The following is a 15,272-nucleotide window of genomic DNA, read 5'->3' as shown; positions in this document are numbered from 1 at the left end:
TGACCATATTGCCTAATAAATTGAAGCTAACTTGCTACAAGTCTTCCTTGAACAAGGTTACTTCCTTAATAGCATTTCTGACAGATGGCTATTGCTGTTAGTGACAGCAGTTGACATCCTGGGAATTTAAATATTCAAAGAAATTCAATGTGAATTTATTTAGTAATCTGTTATGTGTCATAGATGGTGTGGGTTGGGCTTCAAGGCATGCTGGGAGTTCCCAGCTAGGAGAAGGATTTGAGCTAAAGTCAGCCAAGACCAAAATCCAATCCAGGTCCAAGTCCAAGATCAACAAGTCTGATCTAGAAATGTAGAATGGGGCATGATGCAGAGCTTCACGAGCAACAAGCAGTACTTGTTCTTAAGGGTCAAGTCTGAGTCCAAGATCAGGGACATTTGTTCAGACTGCTGGAAGCTTTAACTGCTTGCAGGGTTTAGAGAAAGAGATTGGCAGGAATTAGCTGCATCCATGGCTTCTATTCATAGCTGGACTTCAGTTCTAGGAGGAAACTGGAGTGGGTTCCAATAGTGTGGGTAGGGAGGCTATAACTGGATGTATACATTGCTGCCCAAAGACTAATTTCATCCCCAAACAAATTAGACAGTGGATATAGGGCTGCAGATGACTTTCACTCTCTGCCATGGCAGACACTCTTCTATGCCTCTCGGGTACCTAGGATCTTGTTCTTCCTTTTTGCTTGTTCTGGACAGCAATGTGCCAAACCCAAGCAATGGATCATGAAGGGTCTAAGCTAGTCAGAGCAGTCATGTTCCCCAGCTTCCTAGACTCCCTTGCAGCCAGAAGTGCCACGTGACCCCCAGCTGTAGCCAATGAGCCAGATGGGGAGTTTGCTGAGGAGGCTTTTAGGAAAACTTTTGTTTTTCTTTTAAAAGCAACAGAACTGGGGCACCTGGGTGGCTCAGTCAGTTAAGCATCTGACTCATGAATTCAGCTCAAGTAATGATCTCGGGGTCATGAGATCCAGCCCTGCATCATGCTCCTCACTGAGCACGGAGTCTGCTTAACATTCCTCTCGAGATTCCCTCTGCCCCTCTCGGGGCTCACACATGCTCTCTCTCCCTCTTAAATAAATAAATAAATAAAACCTTAAAAAAAAAAAAAGAAACAACTGGCACATCCAGCACCTTCAACCCTTCTTGACTTGCCTGAAACTTGTAACTGGGAAGAAAAGGCCAAGAGAATCGTAGCAATGCCAGCCCTGTCATCGTTAAGCCATTACACGAACGCCAGCCACCATGTTGTCCAGATGGCTGTGATGTAAGAATTATAAACACTTTTGTTTAAGCCATTAGTGGATGTTCTATTATTAACAGTGGAAATCATTCCTAACTGATACCCCACTCACTACGGAGATGGAAATCCAAACCACTATCACATTAAGAAACGAGCTGAGCGTCTTTGTGGCCGAAGACAGGAACTGACATGGCACACTGAGTGCGGGGCTGAGGGCCATGGAAAGGAGAATGGCAGGGAACCTGGCTTCAGAACCCTGTAATTTTGTTTGTGGGATGAGACTTATGACAGGGTCTGATCGGATCCTATCTGAGATATTTGCTCTAGTTCAGAAGACCATGCTTTAAGATGGATGCTATCTAGGATTAGCCTAAGGAGAGTCAAGACATTGGATAACATGTGATGAAGGAAATGGTTGAAGTAAGAGAATTGTAGCAGCCAGGATGTTATGGAAGGCAGTCCTGCATTAAGTGGAGCATTCTATGTTCTTCAGTGTCTCTAGGCTGAATTGTGGTTGGCCCCAATCTGGATTCCAGCCCCTCACTGGATATATATGCCCTTGACAGAGCTGTTTAAACTCACTACTTCTCGCATTAAGACATAGTGACTATAGTGATAACACTGTATTAAATAATTGAAATTTGCGGGGCGCCTGGGTGGCACAGCTGTTAAGCGTCTGCCTTTGGCTCAGGGCGTGATCCCGGCGTTATGGGATCGAGCCCCACATCAGGCTCCTCCGCTATGAGCCTGCTTCTTCCTCTCCCACTCCCCCTGCTTGTGTTCCCTCTCTCGCTGGCTGTCTCTATCTCTGTCAAATAAATAAATAAAATCTTTAAAAAAAATAATTGAAATTTGCTACTGTAGTAGGACTTAAATGCTCTCACAAAAACAAAGACAAAAAAATCTCATGACCTCTCAATTTCCTGATCCTTAAAATGGGGACAATAATAGTACCTACCTCATAGATAACATGTGAAAAATAAACGAAGTAGTCCATGTAATGCACTTAATGCAATCCCTGGAACACAGTAGATGCTCAGTAAATGCTTTTTGTATTATTTTGAGAAAGAGTTAAGTACATGGACTCTGGATCAGAATACCTTCAAATCCTGAGTTCATCATTTTCTGGCCATATAACTTTGAGTAAGTCTCAATTTCCTCATCTGTAAAGTGAGGATAATGATAGCACCATCCTCCAAGGATGACTGCAAGAATTAAATCGAATAGTGCAAGTTACACATCGGCACAGTTAAATGCCCAACAAATGTTGGCTATTATTATTATTATTATTAGTTATTATTATTAGCTAGACCTTGAGCAATATAAAAAATGTATAGGATCTAAAATGCTTATTAGTTTAGTTTCTAAAGATTGAGAGAGTTTAATAATGACATGTGCAAGAGGAGCTCGGGGAGGGAAATAATCAGTAGAAGATGGAAACATGAGAGAGAATGTTATGGAAGAAGTTGGACTTAAGGTGGGTCTCATGTGATAGGTAGAGTGGGGACACTGGGAAGTGGGGCAAGCACGAGAAAAATCTTCCATTTTTCAGGAGATGACTTTGTACATGTTAACTTATTCTTCCTTCTCCTGGCCTCACCTTCCTGGAGCAAACCAAGCATTTCAATATTGTGATTTAGAAAAATACAACCTGTAAAATAGTTTGCCTCTTATTTCATAATTGCTTATCCAAGAAAATCCAATGATATTTAAAAGTCATTGAATAATACACAGTTCAGGTCATGTTTAAACCAAGAAATATATAAGAATGAGAAGTCAAAGAGTACAGGGACTAGTACCAAGAACCACTAGGCATTTGATCCCATATATAAATTAGGTTTAACAGTGATGACTGTTCTTTTTTTTTTTTTTAAAGATTTTATTTATTTATTTGACTGAGAGAGACAGCCAGCGAGAGAGGGAATACAAGCAGGGGGAGTGGGAGAGGAAGAAGCAGGCTCCCAGCAGAGGAGCCTGATGTGGGGCTCGATCCCAGGACTCCCGGGATCACGCCCTGAGCCAAAGGCAGAGGCTTAACGACTGCGCCACCCAGGCGCCCCCAGTGATGACTGTTCTAAATGTAGAATGCAGGCGCTCTTTTTCCCCTTGTTGAAATATGGATTACACTTTTGGAAAAGAATCTGTCAAGAGCTCTTTGAAACAAACCAAGGAACTTCTGTTTCTAGAATGAGGAACACTGCTTCAAAGACTTTAGTAGAGGATTCAAGGCTCTTTCTAACTTGGACGTGCCTGTGTTGCTAAACTTACGTCCCAACAGTCTTAGATACTTGTACTGGGCTGGTCTCCTCGAGGTCTCTCGAATGTGTCCAGATCCCATAGAGGGCTCAGCAGCGGCCAATGCCTGCCATAGAGTAGGTGCTCAAAACCTACTGGCTGGAACCATATTCATGTGTCACATGTGCTGTTTTGCCGGCCTAGAACCATCTTCTTTGACATCTCTGTCTCTGTTTAGCTCAAGTTCACACACCCTATCTGAGACCTTTTCCCACCACGTGAGTCTCCTTTCTCTCTACAGCAGCATTTGTCATCTGCGTTCCCGTTGGGAACAACATGTGCCTTCCAAATAGTATACTGCTTGGGCCACTTCCCTGGTCCCAACCACATTCTCACGTTTTCCTTTCCCCTTTCCAGCATGACCCAGATGTTCCAGGTGAGAGAGCAACATGGACAAAACCCAAAGGCCCAAAGGAACTGGGCAGGCAGGGAATGGCTTGTAGGTCAGTGATTTTGATGGCCTGTCCCTCAGGAATCATCCCTAAAAAGCAGAATCTAAACCACTTTCTCCAAATCTTTACCATATTTTTGCTTCATGAACACAGTAAATCTATTACAGTGTGACCATATTCTCCCAAACTTTTGCTGGAAATCTCAAACCTTAAACAATTGTGACATATCAGTCTATTAAGCTAAGCGACTTTATGCCTAACAGCTTGGCTTCAGGGGGGAGACAGCATCCGAGCTGCAAGGCTGCTGAACTAGAAACGTTCTCTTTCCTTCCCCCCCCCACCCCCCCCCCCGCCGCCCCAGAAGAGGATGCCTGATTGCTCTGCCTTTCCTTTGTGATCCAGATGCTCTGTTACGAGGGTAAGCCTTCTCTGATTGCTGATTGACAGGTTCGCCAAGGGTGATACCTGGCCTAACTGCTTGGCTTACAGATGAGAACTGAAGTCTTTTGGAATTTATCCCACGATCTCTGAGCTCTGACTACAGTTTCTTAGCATGCACAAGCTTTGTTTCTCAAAGAAGTTATCTCTGCCATTTATTTTCCCCTCTAACACTTCAAGCTTTGGCTCCACGTCACAATTTATTTGTATGGCAGGTGTTGTTAGATAAATACACGTTTGAATTATGAGAAACTAGATATTATTAGACAGTGGATTTTTCTCTTTTTCATTTTAAATTATCTCCTAAAATTTACTCCTGGTTTCACTGATTGATTGTCTTGGAGAATTACTGAACTTTACGAACGGGAACTATATAACACATCGGCTTCTCCTCTAGGCCGTGGACTTGTTCGTGGCAGGGAGGGTGTTACCATTCCTCCATATTCCCAGCGTTGTACACAGAGCCTGGGCTTGACTACATGCTCTACAAACATTTGGTGAAAAAACTCCATGATGGATTAAAGATGGCCACATACTCTTTATTAGTCCTCTCTCTCATTACGTAGGTTGGAGATGTAATTTCTTGACTAATAGAATATGGCAGAAGTAATATGCCAATTTCCGGGTGCAGGCCTTAAGAAATTGACAGCTTCCAGGGAGCCTGGGTGGTGCAGTCCATTGAGTGGCTGACCCTTGGTTTGGGCTCAGGTCCTGATCTCAGGGCCATGGGATCAAGCCTCATGTCTGGCTCCATGTTCAATGCGGAGCTTGCTTGAGATTCTCTCTCCCTCTCCCTGTGCTCCTCCTGCTCATGCTCTGTCTCTCAAATAAATAAATGAATAAGAAAGAAAGAAAGAAAGAAAGAAAGAAAGAAAGAAAGAAAGAGGCAACTTCCACTTCCCATCCCTCAAAACACCCTTTTTGGAAACTGGCTGCCAAGTCCGACTACCCTGAGACTGCTTTGCTGAAGAGGCCAGGTGGCTACCAAGGTGCAGACACGTGGGTTGGAACAGAAGAATCACCTGGCTGGGCTCTGCCAGATTCTCTGACTTGAAAACTGTGAAATATAATAAAATGGTGGTTGGTAATTTACTGTGTAATAATAAATAAGCAGAACACAATCCCGAGAGGGGTGCTAGGTGTATATTGTTTAGCACCCAGAGGCTGACTTGTGTACTTACAGCTATTGTTCATCTGAGTTGGTCTGATTCACTACCCCAGTGATGGCCCAATAAATGTTGTTTTTCATCTTGTGTGCTCCTAGGCAGCAGAGACCAGAGATGCAGACCAATCTCAGGACACAGAGCTCTCAGATGGGATTGTATCCAGTGCTTGGAGACCAAGAAGATTGTGAGTCATCATAGTCGTTTCTTCTGATTATTAGAAGAGGTAACTGCTGAATAGTAATCACATTTCTAATAGAGTGGGGCTAGATGGGGGCTCCCGGGTGGCTCAGTGGTTAAGCATCTGCCTTCAGCTCAGGTCATGATCTGGGGGCCCAGGGATCGGCCTGGCATCGGGTTCCCTGCTCAGCGGGGAGTCTGCTTCTCCCTCTGCCCCTCCCCCCTTGCTTGTGCTTTCTCTCTCTCTTTCCGTCAAATAAATAAATAAAATCTTTAAAAATATACTTTAAAAAATGGGGCTAGATGGAAATTAGATGGAAGACTCAAAGTCTATTCATGGTGATGCTGGAGTGAGAACCACCCAACTAAATGAACGTAATGACACAAGGCAGATGCTTTTCCTGTCTCATCCTCACAGTAGGTCCAGAGAAATACGGTTACAAAACTTAGACTGGGGATGGACTGAGTATAAGAGAAATTCAAGCAGAGAAGAGGGAGGGGCAGTGAAAAGTCATATTCATTCTGTGTGTACTTGTAATTTCTGGGTCAAGGGACTGAAACACATCTTACTAGCATTTTAAACTTTTTTGAAAATAATTGAAGGGAACGACGCAAGAATAAAATAATGACAAGATAATGGCTTAATAAGAAGACCCTTGGGGAGGGTATTAAAAAACCTATTTTAGTCTCAACACCTTGAAAATTATGAGACTTATCCTTAACTCTGTTTTCTTGTTGTAAAATGACACCTTAAAGGAAATTATGTGGGTTGAATGGCAGGAGAGGAGATAAAAAGTGGCTTAGAAAGAAAAAGAAATAATGTATGATTAATTAATAGTATCAACTCTTGGGAAGTTTGGAATAGAAACTCTTCAAACACACCTCTTTTTTTTTAATTAAGATAAATCACTCTTTACTATTATACAAATGCTGATTGTTACGTTTATATAAAAGAGTTTGGCTAGATAATAAAAAACAGGTGAGAGAACGAGTGAGACATATAACCAGCAACATTGTCTAAGAAGCATTCAACGTCTAGACTGTTTTCCTTGCATCTGGGCTGGGTGTCACAATGTGCAGCCTGGGAGCTGAAGGCCAGACCAGCTGGTGACCAAGTGGCCCCTCTAGGGATTGGGGACCAAAGTAGCCCCAAGAAGTGGCCGCAGGGGCACTGGCTCAGTGCAGCTCTCCTGAGCTATCAGGACCCTCTTCAGAACAACTACACCCAAATCTGTGCCCAGGGCGGGGCGGGGGGCGGCAGGAATCTGCATTTAACAGGCACACTGCTGGGTTCTTTCACTGGGCATCCCACAGTTCAGTGGCCGATGTTCTGCGCTCTCTTGCATGTGACTGTCCACAAATGTGCCACGTTCACTCTGACCTCGGTTCTTTTGTTCGCTGCTCCTCCCTCCCTGCTCCACCTTCTTTCATCTTCACCACAGGAGCCAAGATCCACTGGCTTCCTGGAGCCATCACTAACTTCTTGATCTCTTTCCCATAAACTCTAATTATGCTACTTAATCCTGTCTTATCCCATTTTGTAGCCTCTTTCACTGTGTGCAGTAGAGTAAATCCCCGTTCATGGCTTAATTCCATTAATTCCTGCCCAGGGCAGAAAGATCCCACTTTAAATAGTTCCCCTGTTTGACAAAACCTGTCCCCTAGCCATCCTTTATTTTGAGTAAGTGTTTTTATGTCTTGTCTTCCAAGACAGAAGGAAGGGTAAGGCCTAGAGCTTTGTAAGGGTAGAAAGTCCTGAGGAGCAGATGTCCTCCAGAGAGAGAGGCAGGGCCTTATTGATTGGAACTCAAAAAGCACAAGATTTCTTCTACCACTGTTGATCATTTGGGTTTTTTTTCATACATTATCCCCTTTTGCATCAGAATCAATTTAAACTTAATCAAAGACTTAATATTTCTGTCTTCTTCCTGGCCACCTGTATATAATAATTTCTTTAAGGAATGAAGCCTGGTCATATACCTCTCACGTAACTCCTCCACTCCGTGTGTTCACTGCGTTCTGCTGTCCCTCTTCCTGGGAACTGTCACCCCCACAGTCTTGTCACGGCTTCTCCATGCCACTTTATGCAACATGGCTGCAGACTCCTGGTCACAGCTGATTGGTCCAGAGGCAGGCACCTCATCCAGAGCTGGGTCAGTCAGGTCCTTCTCTCACCAGCTATTCTGCAAATTTGGGAGATGTTTGAGTTTGGAATGAATCTGGGAGGTATTTTCCTGATGTGGACCAAAACAAGTCAAGGAAAGCATTGTGCAAAGAAAATGTGGTAGCAGCCGGTGCAGGGAGAGGGGCAGGTGAGTGATGGAGAGAGCCTGGTGGGTACTGTCTTTCTACATTTCTGCATTGGCATTTCACTGTATTTCTGTGTATCTTTTGGAACTCAGAGTTTTCAGAAGAGTCCCTATTTTATGTGAGCTTGTTCTGAAGGCTTCAAGAAATCTGGAAAGACATGGAGGGCAAGGAGGGAAAAGGGGGTTGTGCTAGGCTCTTAGGTAGCCAACCTAGAGAGTCTAACAGAACATGTGTTATCTCAGGGAGCCTGGCTCAGTCAGTAGAGCACGTGACTCTTGATGTCAGGGCTGTGAGTTCGAGTCCCAGGTTGGATGTAGAGATTGCTTAAAAATAAAATATTTTTTAAAAAATTCATGTTATGTTATTTAATCCTCTAAACACCATGTGTTTAACAAACAACCATGGGACATGTGGGTGGTTCAGTCAGTTAAGCGACTGACTCTTGGTTTTAGCTCAGGTCATAATCTCAGGGTCATGGGATCAAGCCCTGAGTCAGGCTCCCAGCTCAGTGGGGAGTTGCTTCTCTCTCTCTGTCTCCTTTTGCCCCTCCCCCTGCTCGTGCACTCTTTTTCTCTCAAATAAATAATAAATCTATCTTAAAAAAACCCAATTGTGATTATTATTACCACTTTAAAGTCAAGAAAGCCAAGGCTTAGAGAGGTAGGTAACTTTTTCCAAAGCCACTAGGCTACAAAGTGTGGATGTGGAGGTGGGGTGTGAGGCCAGGTCCCTCTGACTCCACCCCGTGGAACTACCTTCAGGTGAAGACCAGTCGGTGTTACACTTTCATTTTTGCTCCCGTAATACAGTCCCAGCTGGGGGAATTAGAATGGATTCTCTAGAACAATCCTGCATCTTCAGGTTGTCCCCTGTTACTTGGCAGGGACTGTGCTTTGGGCAGTCCTCAGCAGAAGTGTGGAACGAGGAAAGTGAACTGCCCAGCAGCCCAGGGACTAGGAGCTGGCTGTTCTGAGAGGTGGGAGCAGCTGGGAGCAGCAATCCTCAGAGTCCACTGCCAACCAGAGCAGCTGCCGTGGGCTGGTCATGCCACAAGCGAGAATGACATCCATTCTAGCACCAACCGCAAGAGTGCAACAGGACACGTCTGCACGATTGTTTGGGAGTCTACACCCCTCTCCAACCTTTCAGCATGAGTTGCGGTGGCCCTTGATATCTGAGATGGGGCTGTGGAGTGGGGCTGTGGGTAAGAGGCAGGAGAGGCCAGGGGAAGGTGAAGACCATAGTCGGAAGGGCGAGATCAGTGAGAATGGAGGGAGTTCAGGAGCCTTTTTCCTGTTCCGAAACAAAAGTACAGACTTCAGATTCTTGACCAGGAGCATACAGATCTGAAAGAGGCTAAAGTGGCAACATACAAATATATAGTTCAAAGGGATGGGCTCTTAGTCCTCTCCTTTTGCACTTAAAGAGATAGAAGTCCAGAAAAATTAAATAAAAAATTAAACAACTTACTAAAGTTACAGTTGATCTGGTTGAGTTAGAATCTGGAAATCCAAGCCAGAATCCAAGGTCTAGTAGATCTTCTTCTACTCCACTGGGTGAGTATCTGTAGCATAACTAAAAGATTACATGTAGTGGCCTTGGCTATTTCTTATACCTGAGTGAGTATACTCATTGCTACCCCTCAAATGTAAGGAACAAATGAAATGGAAAGAGACATTTAAAAATTTCATCTGTGAAAAGTGATTTGTAAAATTCAGGGTGAGTGATGAGCCATTTTAAGATCCCAAACATATTTGGACTGTTAGCATAGTCATTCTTTCCTCTTTGCCCTCAAATAAAGGCTATGATGGCTTTAACATGCCAGCCATGCTCTTTGGTATGTCTACAAGCAGACACCCAAATTGCCTATGTTTTCTGCACCCAGGAGCACACAAAGCGTGACCTCTGCAGAATCTCACTGTGTTCTCCCTGGATCCCGCAGGGCAGGTGCAACTCAGGCGCTCCCTCGGCTCCTGGGTTCTTGTCAATGTTGCCTTGGCTCTGGTTGGCAATGACAGGAGGCAGATGGTTCTGGGAGGCCTCAGCCCACCACTTCCAAGTCATGAGCAAGCCTCTTTTCATTTCTAGGGATTTAAAAAGACAAGGGAGTGGAGAGAGACCTTTTTTTTCCCACCTTCCTTCTTGACACATTCTCAACTATGAAATCTGATGAAAGGAATAAAGAGACAGGGGTTAGTTGGAAGGAAATTTCCAGCTCCTACGAAAATGTTCACATTATTTTAAATAGTGCAAAGAGCTTCCTGAAAGGAAATACTATTGGAGGGATGAATAAAAAAAATTTGAAATAGTTCAGAGAAGATAGATTTCTTTAAAAAAAAATTGTAGCTGGGGTAGGATGTGCTGATGCCTATGTAGGAAAAGGTCAAAAGGGCTGGTGAGCCAGAACTTTTGATCCTCTGGGTTTTTTATTGAACCTATGTTAGCAAGAACATTGTCAGAAAACCAGGAATGGCATGGACAGCTCAATGGAATATGTTTCAGAAGAAATACCTTTGAAAAGGAAAGAAAATTTGTGAGGGTGCTTTTAATTAAAATGTTCTCTAGATGGAATAAATCAGCAACTATAAGCTACTGCCTCCCACCTTTATGACTCTAGTTCTGACCTCTTCTCTGACCCATGGATTTCTAAATTTCATGTTTTCAGGGTGCTATACCTCCTACGTGCAAATGTGAATATGTCTCTCTGCCTTGCTGAAAATCCTTCAATGGCTCCCTTGTGCCTACAGAAGAGGGGCCAAGCTCCTTAACATATCCCACAAGGCCCCCTGTGACTTGTCCTTGTTCTCTGTTGTTGATCTTGGTGCCTAAGCCCTGGGTTGTCTCCCTACTTAGGGCTCAAAAAGTTCAAGGAGGCTTCCTAATAGCAAGATGCTTTCTTCCCTTTCTGAGGCAAGGTGACACCGGATAAGTGATTTCATCACTCCATCAGGATGGGAGCTTTGATTCTTCTCTGCTGTTAAACTTCATTTATCCCTTCCACAAACGTTTACTGAATGCCTTGCTTGTGTTAGGAATTGTGCTAGGGCAGTACAGATTTAAGAATGAAACAAGACCCATGTCCTGTCTTCAATGAGTTTACACACTGAGTGAACTCTGAGTAGCAGTTTCCTCTTATGGTGTAACAAATTTAGCGGCTCAAAACAATGCAGGTTTGTTATCTTGGGAGTCAAGATGAGGGCAGGCCTGTAAATCCTTCTGAAGGCTCTAGGGGAGAATCTCTTTCCCTTGCCTTGTCCAACTTTAAGAGGCTGCCTACATTCCTTGGCTTATGGCCCCTTCCTCCATCATCTCAGCCACTGGTGTGGCATCTTCAAATCTCTGTCTGACCGTGTTTCTATGGTCTTATCTCCTGTGACTCTAACTCTCACCCTCCTACTTCCCTCTCATGAGAAACCTGTGATTACACTGGGTCCACTCAGATAACGTAAGGCACATATCTGGTCATCTCCAGATTTTAATCACCTCTGCAAAGTCCCTTTTGCCATGGAAGGTGACATATTCACACGTTCCAGGTATTAGGACATGGACATCGTAAGGGGGCATTAGTCTGCCTGCTGTATTCTTTTTTTTTATAATAATATTTTTTTATTATGTTATGTTAGTCACCATACAGTACATCCCTGGTTTTTGATGTAAAGTTTGATGATTCATTAGTTGCGTATAACACGCAGTGCACCATGCAATACGTGCCCTCCTTACTACCCATCACCAGCCTATCCCATTCCCCCACCCCCCTCCCCTCTGAAGCCCTCAGTTTGTTTCTCTTCTGCTAGCCCTTTTACTTTGTCTTCAAAACGGCATTACTTGCTTATTCAACACACAGGAATTGAGTGCCCAGAATACAGGAATACAGACGTAACAAAGAAGACATAAAGCTCTTGCTTTTAGAGATCTTACCTTATGAATGAGAGAGAGAGAGAGAAAGGGCGGGGGGGGGGGGGGACAACACAGGACCAAGAAGAGAGAGCACCAGGAGCAAGCAGGCAAATGACACAGTGACCTCTGAACAGGGAGTGAGTGAGCCACACAAACATTTGGGGGAAGAGCTTTCCAGGCAGAGAGAACAGCAAATTGCCAGGCCTGGAGGCAGGAGGGTGTCTGGTGTATTTGGGGAGAGGAGAGAAGCCTCTGTAGTTGAGGGGAAGGGGAGTGGGGTGGGGAGAAAGGAGATAAAGTCAGAGCGCTAGATGGAAGTCAGAGAATACATTTCTCTAGTCCAGAATGGGAACTTTGGCTTTTCCTCTGAGTGACATGAGAAGCCATGAAGGCTTTTGAGCAGGGAGGTGACAGGATCTGACTGACTTATGGGCCACACTCTGGGTCCTGTACGTAGAACAAGTTATTGAGGGGAAGGGCAGGAATAGAGAGATCAGAAAGGGAGACCCACAGGGGGAATATCATGATACTCCAAGTGAGAAAAGGCTCAAACCAGGGAGACTGGGTGGGTGGAAAAGGACTGGATTCTACATGTACTTTGAAGGAAGTGTCAGCAGAATTCACTAATGGTCTGGATATATGATGTGAGAGAAATAGAGAAGTCAAGGATGACCCCACGACTTCTGCTCTGAACAAAACCCTCTGAATCTCTGGAAGGGTGCCCGTAACTGAGGCGGGGAAGACTGCAGGAGGGAGCTGTGTTTTGGGGGGAATATCAAGCTTTTCAGCTCTACGCATGTGAAGTCTGGGATACCTCATATACAACCAGCTGGAGATGTTGAGTAGGAGATGGATGTGTTAACCTTAAAAATAAAAGTGTCAGTTATTTTACCAGCAAGATGGGTTTATTCAGGAATAATGGAGAAGTGCATTCAGGACAAGTATGCTGTGGAGAAACCAGAGGCCAGTCCAACAAACGAAGGATGGTATTTTATGGAGAAGAAGGGGGAAGTTAGGGGGACTTGTTCTGAAGGAAAACCCAGTGGAAAAAAGCAGAAGTTCAAGGTGATGATGGTTTCTCATTGGCCAAATCGCAGGGGCAGCCAATTTCTTGTAGGAGACGCAATGCACATCTTTTCCCTCTTGGGGCCTGTAATTGATTATCCTTTCCTGTTGAGGATTCTTCTGCTGAGGTGTGTAATTGACACTTCCGTTGGAGTCTATAATTGACAATTGTTCCTGGAATTGAGGTCGAGTGGTAGGACTCCCTCTTCTAGCCTCTGGACTCCACGGTTAGGGAGGTTTCCCTTTATTAATTTTCACAGACGTAGGAGTCTGAATTTCAGGGAGGTGTCTGGACTGGAGATGTAAATTTGAGAGTAGTCAATATAGATGTCACTTAAAGTCATCAGATCAGTGAGATGACCACAAAAATGTAAGAGACTGCAAAGAGAAGATGTCCATAGAGACCTGGGGACTTCTGAGTTGAGAGATGGGAGACTGAGAAGGCCACAAAGCTAGAATAAGAACCAAGACAGACTCTTAGCCCAGAAGTCACATGAACAAAGTGTTTCAAGGATGAGATTGACCAACCTTTCCCTGTTGCTGGGCTCGAATGAGGTGAGGATGAGAACTGACCACTGGATTTAGCAAAAAGGCAGTCACTAAGGACTCTGAGAAGATCTGTTTCCCTGGAGTGGTGGGGGGGATTCAAGAGAATGGAGGAGAGGAACTAAAGACAGCAAGCATGGCAAAACCTTTTGAAGATTTGCAGGAAAGAGGGTGCAGTTACTGAATCAGTGTCCCTGGGTCAGAGGGGATGGGACTAGTACACAGTGGGAGAGGTTAGTCTTAGGTTAGAGCTCTGAGAGTTCATCACAAGTGCAGGAGGACAGAAGACTACGTGCAGACAGGTGCAGGTGGGTTGGTATCTAGAGTGGTAGGGAGGGAGTGAGTTCCAGGTTCTCTTTTGATTGCTTGTATTTTACCAACAAAGAAAATGCAAGGCCGTTAGCTGTGAGTAATAAGCCAGAGGTTTAATAAAGGGGGAGAAGGTGTGAAATAGTCCTTTAGAAGAGTGCGGGAGTGGACAAGGAAGTGCAGTAGCTCTGCTAAGCAATGTTAATTGATTATAAAGTTGTTGGTGTTTAAACATGCAATAAATATTACGACGCAGAGGGGAGACTGAACTTAAGAAATCTAGTATCCAGTTAACTCAAGTTACACTGTATAGGGCTAAAACAATAAAACCCTAAAATTGAAACAGCATTAGATATAACTTAATTTTGGATGATTTGGGAGCACTTCGGCCTTTTTTAATAGTTAAGAGTAATTTTTCTGCATATGTGTTAGTACTTCCCTATTGATGTATTGTTCGTAATAGGAAGTTCCGAATTGATGATAATAGGCTGAATAACCCAGACTTTAACTGAAAAACATGCAAATGTGATTTGATGTTTATAATATTAAAAAATAGCAATTTTGCTTGCTTGGTAGGCTTCTGTGTCAAAATCATTCCATATCAGGTATGTTAGGGTGTTCTGTTGTGTAGAAATAAATAACCAGAGGGAAATGAATTCAACTGTGTTCTAACAAACTAAGAAGTGAATCGGGAAGGAGGAACAGGAAATGACTAGATGGTCTCCTTATCACTAGGAAAGGTTACCCAGCCCTGTGTGCGCCTGGAGGTTAGGCAGAGGTAGGTAGACAAGCCCAGGGAGAATAGGCGGGAAGGGTGTTTGGCAAACTCTGTATTTCCCCTTTTACTCTTCTGCTGCTTCTTGTCTGCTATCTTGAAATCCCCGGAAGGCCAAGGAGGATACAGAGGGAGTGCCTGAGCCAGAAAACATGTAGTTGGAATCTATAGCTTTGGTGGATTTCACCTTTTATCTCCTTCAGAAACATAGGTGAAAATTCTGTCACCACTGACAGGTAAAGGCCCAGGGCCTTGAAAGGGCAGTTTTAGGTCCCTGGGACAATTTCTCCTATTCTACTCTATTTGAAGGTTAGGGAAGTTACCTTCATAATCTGAGGCAATACCCACTCTTGAGCCTCCTAAGTCCTGAATAAAGTTGGTAGATTTGGCTAGCACTTGGGTCAGTTATTTCAAATGTTATCGAATAGCTATCCGGGAGTCATAAAACAGATGGCCCTGAAGTTGTACTGTGCTGGTGAATAGAGATTGGCAGCCATGCTTTACAGGTAAAACTATGTTAAAAGTTGAGCCAGAGCAAATGAACAACTGATTTATGATAGTGTACTAGGCTGTGAAAGATGGTTCCTTAATACACATCAATGGGATGGATGGTGATGCTCTATTGAGTTTCTTTGTAAAAAAAATTT

General features: G+C 44.0%; 1 protein-coding gene across 2 annotated transcripts in view; it reads left to right on the top strand.

Moving 5' to 3' along the window:
* SIPA1L1 (signal induced proliferation associated 1 like 1) overlaps positions 1 to 15,272 on the top strand; it is a 446,735-nt gene that overhangs the window by 65,140 nt on the left and 366,323 nt on the right. For both annotated transcript variants that reach the window (XM_057318467.1, XM_044391372.3), the window contains exon 3: positions 5,645 to 5,769. The gene's annotated coding sequence lies outside the window, so the exon portion shown is untranslated. The remainder of the gene's footprint in view (positions 1 to 5,644; positions 5,770 to 15,272) is intronic.

This window comes from Ursus arctos, unplaced genomic scaffold (assembly GCF_023065955.2).
Source record: "Ursus arctos isolate Adak ecotype North America unplaced genomic scaffold, UrsArc2.0 scaffold_25, whole genome shotgun sequence".
Taxonomy (NCBI): domain Eukaryota; kingdom Metazoa; phylum Chordata; class Mammalia; order Carnivora; family Ursidae; genus Ursus; species Ursus arctos.
Note: the sequence above shows the minus strand (reverse complement) of the source record. Positions and strands in the feature narration are given on the sequence as shown.